The sequence below is a fragment of the Scyliorhinus torazame genome, unplaced genomic scaffold (genome assembly GCF_047496885.1).
Source record: "Scyliorhinus torazame isolate Kashiwa2021f unplaced genomic scaffold, sScyTor2.1 scaffold_1670, whole genome shotgun sequence".
NCBI lineage: Eukaryota > Metazoa > Chordata > Chondrichthyes > Carcharhiniformes > Scyliorhinidae > Scyliorhinus > Scyliorhinus torazame.
Window position 1 is genome coordinate 20,001 of NW_027309397.1, and position 5,000 is coordinate 25,000.

The window sequence follows — 5,000 nt, forward strand, 5'->3', positions numbered from 1 at the left end:
GTTAGGGTTAGGGTTAGGGATAGGGTTAGGGTTAGGGATAGGGTTAGGGTTAGGCGATGGGGTTAGAGCTAGGGTTAGGGTTAGGGTTAGGGATAGGTTTAGGGTTAGGGGATAGGGTTAGGGTTAGGGATAGGGTTAGGGTTAGGGTTAGGGTTAGGCGATAGGGTTAGGGATAGGGTTAGGGTTAGGCGATAGGGTTAGGGATAGGGTTAGGGTTAGGGTTAGGGATAGGGTTAGGGTTAGGGTTAGGGTTAGGGATAGGGTTAGGGTTAGCGTTAGGGATAGGGTTAGGGTTAGGGATAGGGTTAGGGTTAGGGTTAGGGATAGGGTTAGGGTTAGGGATAGGGTTAGGGATAGGGTTAGGGTTAGGCGATGGGGTTAGAGTTAGGGATAGGGTTAGGGTTAGGGTTAGGGATAGGGTTAGGGTTAGGCGATAGGGTTAGGGATACGGTTAGGGGTAGGGATAGGGAGTATCTGGGACGGGCAGAGACTCCTCGGCGGTCCCCCCGGTCCCTGGCGGGCAGACGGACCTCCTGGGCCGGAGGCAGCCTCCGCCGGCGTTACACCCTGTCCCTGGCGGGCAGAGGGACCTCCTGGGCCGGGTGCAGCCTCCGCCGGCGGACCCCCCGGTCCCTGGCGGGCAGAGGGAGCTCCTGGGCCGGGTGCAGCCTCCGGCGGCGGTCCCCCCGGTCCCTGGCGGGCAGAGGGAGCTCCTGGGCCCGGTGCCGCCTCCGCCGGCGGTCCCCCCGGTCCCTGGCGGGCAGAGGGACCTCCTGGGCCGGGTGCAGCCTCCGCCGGAGGACCCCCCGGTCCCTGGCGGGCAGAGGGAGCTCCTGGGCCGGGTGCAGCCTCCGGCGGCGGTCCCCCCGGTCACTGGCGGGCAGAGGGAGCTCCTGGGCCCGGTGCAGCCTCCGCCGGCGGTCCCCCCGGTCCCTGGCGGGCAGAGGGAGCTCCTGGGCCGGGTGCAGCCTCCGGCGGCGGTCCCCCCGGCCCCTGGCGGGCAGAGGGAGCTCCTGGGCCCGGTGCAGCCTCCGCCGGCGGTCCGCCCGGTCCCTGGCGGGCAGAGGGACCTCCTGGGCCGGGTGCAGCCTCCGCCGGCGGTCCCCCCGGTCCCTGGCGGGCAGAGGGAGCTCCTGGGCCGGGTGCAGCCTCCGGCGGCGGTCCCCCCGGTCCCTGGCGGGCAGAGGGAGCTCGTGGGCCCGGTGCAGCCTCCGCCGGCGGTCCCCCCGGTCCCTGGCGGGCAGAGTGACCTCCTGGGCCGGGTTCAGCCTCCGCCGGCGGTCCCCCCGGTTCCTGGCGGGCAGAGGGAGCTCCTGGGCCGGGCTCAGCCTCCGCCGGCGGTCCCCCCGGTCCCTGGCGGGCAGAGTGACCTGCTGGGCCCGGTGCAGCCTCCGCCGGCGGTCCCCCCGGTTCCTGGCGGGCAGAGGGAGCTCCTGGGCCCGGTGCAGACTCCCCCGGCGGTGCACCGGTCCCCGGCGGGCAGAGGGCGCTCGTGTACCGGGTGCAGCGTCCGCCGGCGGTGCACCGGTCCCTGGCGGGCTCAGAGAGCGCCTCGGCCGGGGATCGTCTCGTCCCAACGTCCGCCTGGTCCGTGGCCCGCAGGGGGCGCTGTCGGGCGGGGTACGGCCACGGCCCGACGTGCCTCCGGTGGGCTGCGGTCAGTGTGTGCCGCCGTTGGCCGGCTGCGGGGCTTGGTGCTGTTCCAGCCGTGCGTTAGGTGGGCGAACGGCAGGGGGCGCCCCTTGGGCGGGTGGCGGGCCCCGCGCGGGCCAGCCGTGGGGGGTCACGGTCCGCCGCCGGGGCGTCCAAAGGGCGGCGAGAGGCCGTCCGCCGGTGCTGACAAGTCATAAACCAGCGGCGGTGACAAGTCATAAACCAGCGGCGGTGACAAGTCATAAACCAGCGGCGGTGACAAGTCATAAACCAGGACAAGGTTGTTGACGGCGCCGGGCGGCGGCGAAGCGGCTCACCCCGGGGCAGGGTGGCGATTCGAGGAGGGGCGCCCACCCGGCCGCCAAGGCCGCCGCCGGCGGGGGCCGGGGGCGCCGTTTTGAAAAAGAACCGTAGGCCGGATGGGGTCCGATCCACCCACCTTATGCCGACGCCGAGACCTCATTCCCGGCATGACTACCGGTGGTCCGTCCCGCTGGTCTGCCACTTGCGTTTGGCGTCACGAGGGGTTGGCGGGGTACCTGCAGATTGGTAGGAGGTGGAAAATCGAGAAATGGACTTTGGTCGGAAAGGTCCCCTCGAGCCTCCAGGTCTGCGGAGACCGACCCGGGCTGCCGCCCCGCCGGCCGCTCGGCCCGATCGGGCGCGAATTTCTTCCGATTTTCGCCCTTTTTTCGGGTTTTCGGCCGGCGCTCCAAACGGCGGCCCGACGCCCCGCCGAGGCCGGGGACGTCTCTCCGGAGCGCGAGGGACCGGATCAGACCTCGTCGGCACTGGCATGGCCACCGCAACGCTCGGACTTAGCCTGGGGAGGCTGGTCGAGGCGGTGGCAAGTCATGAACCAGTGGAGTCTGGCGGAGACTGTGGCAAGTCATAAACCAGTCGGACTTAGCCTGTGGAGGCTGGTCCAGGCAGCGGCAAGTCATAAACCAGTCGGACTTAGCCTGTGGAGGCAGGTCCAGGCAGTGGCAAGTCATAAACCAGTCGGACTCAGCCTGTGGAGGCAGGGCCAGGCAGTGGCAAGTCATGAACCAGTGGCAAATCATAAACCAGTCGGACTTAGCCTGTGGAGGCAGGTCCAGGCAGTGGCAAGTCATGAACCAGTGGCAAATCATAAACCAGTCGGACTTAGCCTGTGGAGGCAGGTCCAGGCAGTGGCAAGTCATGAACCAGTGGCAAATCATAAACCAGTCGGACTTAGCGTGTGGAGGCAGGGCCAGGCAGTGGCAAGTCATGAACCAGTGGCAAATCATAAACCAGTCGGACTTAGCCTGTGGAGGCAGGGCCAGGCAGTGGCAAGTCATGAACCAGTGGCAAATCATAAACCAGTCGGACTTAGCCTGTGGAGGCAGGGCCAGGCAGTGGCAAGTCATGAACCAGTGGCAAGTCATAAACCAGTCGGACTTAGCCTGTGGAGGCAGGGCCAGGCAGTGGCAAGTCATAAACCAGTCGGACTTAGCCTCTGGCGACTTCCAGGAGGTCTATGAGGTCCTGTGCCGCCGCTTTACCGGGGCCAAGGTTGCAGGAGAGCGGAACGGAGGAGTGGATTGGTCCCGCCGACGGGGCACGTGCATATATGAAAAGTGCACCCTACCGTTAGTTAATCACTTGCCCTCGGAAGTGTATGAGGTCGTGTCCAGCCGTGGTACCGGGGACACAGTGGGGGTGTTCCCGCTAAAGGGAGCGGATTGGTCCCGCCGAGCTGCCACTTGCATTTGTGGTCGAGTGTCTCGGACAGCTGGTTAACCACTTGCCCTCGGTAGTGCCGATGAGGTTTTGAAAAAGCCGATCTGCGGGGACTTGGAGCGCCTTCCTCGGATGGACTACCGGGCGCCCTCCCGCCGATTTGCCATTTGCGTTTGGCGTCCCGAGGGGTTGGCGGGGTACCTGCAGATTGGTAGGAGGTGGAAAATCGAGAAATGGACTTTGGTCGGAAAGGTCCCCTCGAGCCTCCAGGTCTGCGGAGACCGACCCGGGCTGCCGCCCCGCCGGCCGCTCGGCCCGATCGGGCGCGAATTCTTTCCGATTTTCGCCCTTTTTTCGGGTTTTCGGCCGGCGCTCCAAACGGCGGCCCGACGCCCCGCCGAGGCCGGGCACGGCTCCCCGCCGCGCAAGGGGCCGTGTTTGCCTTGGTCTGCCTTGGAATTGTCACCAAACGCCCGCGCTTCGCCTGGGGAGGCTGGCCGAGTCGGTGGCAAGTCATGAACCAGTGGAGGCTGGTGGAGACAGTGGCAAATCATAAACCAGTCGGACTTAGCCTGTGGAGGCTGGTGGAGACAGTGGCAAGTCATAAACCAGTCGGACTTAAGCCTGTGGAGGCAGGTCCAGGCAGTGGCAAGTCATGAACCAGTCGGACTCAGCCTGTGGAGGCAGGTCCAGGCAGTGGCAAGTCATGAACCAGTGGCAAATCATAAACCAGTCGGACTCAGCCTGTGGAGGCAGGGCCAGGCAGTGGCAAGTCATGAACCAGTGGCAAATCATAAACCAGTCGGACTCAGCCTGTGGAGGCAGGTCCAGGCAGTGGCAAGTCATGAACCAGTGGGAAATCATAAACCAGTCGGACTCAGCCTGTGGAGGCAGGTCCAGGCAGTGGCAAGTCATGAACCAGTGGCAAATCATAAACCAGTCGGACTCAGCCTGTGGAGGCAGGGCCAGGCAGTGGCAAGTCATGAACCAGTGGAGACAGTGGCAAATCATAAACCAGTCGGACTTAGCCTGTGGAGGCTGGTGGAGACAGTGGCAAGTCATAAACCAGTCGGACTTAGCCTGTGGAGGCAGTTCCAGGCAGTGGCAAGTCATGAACCAGTGGAGACAGTGGCAAATCATAAACCAGTCGGACTTGTCCTGTGGAGGCTGGTGGAGACAGTGGCAAGTCATAAACCAGTCGGACTTAGCCTGTGGAGGCAGGTCCAGGCAGTGGCAAGTCATGAACCAGTGGAGACAGTGGCAAATCATAAACCAGTCGGACTTAGCCTGTGGAGGCTGGTGGAGACAGTGGCAAGTCATAAACCAGTCGCACTTAGCCTGTGGAGGGAAGGTGGAGACAGTGGCAAGTCATAAACCAGTCGGACTTAGCCCGTGGGGGCAGGTCCAGGCAGTGGCAAGTCATGAACCAGTGGAGACAGTGGCAAATCATAAACCAGTCGGACTTAGCCTGTGGAGGCTGGTGGAGACAGTGGCAAGTCATAAACCAGTCGCACTTAGCCTGTGGAGGGAGGTGGAGACAGTGGCAAGTCATAAACCAGTCGGACTTAGCCTGTGGGGGCAGGTCCAGGCAGTGGCAAGTCATAAACCAGTCGGACTTAGCCTGTGGAGGCAGGTCCAGGCAG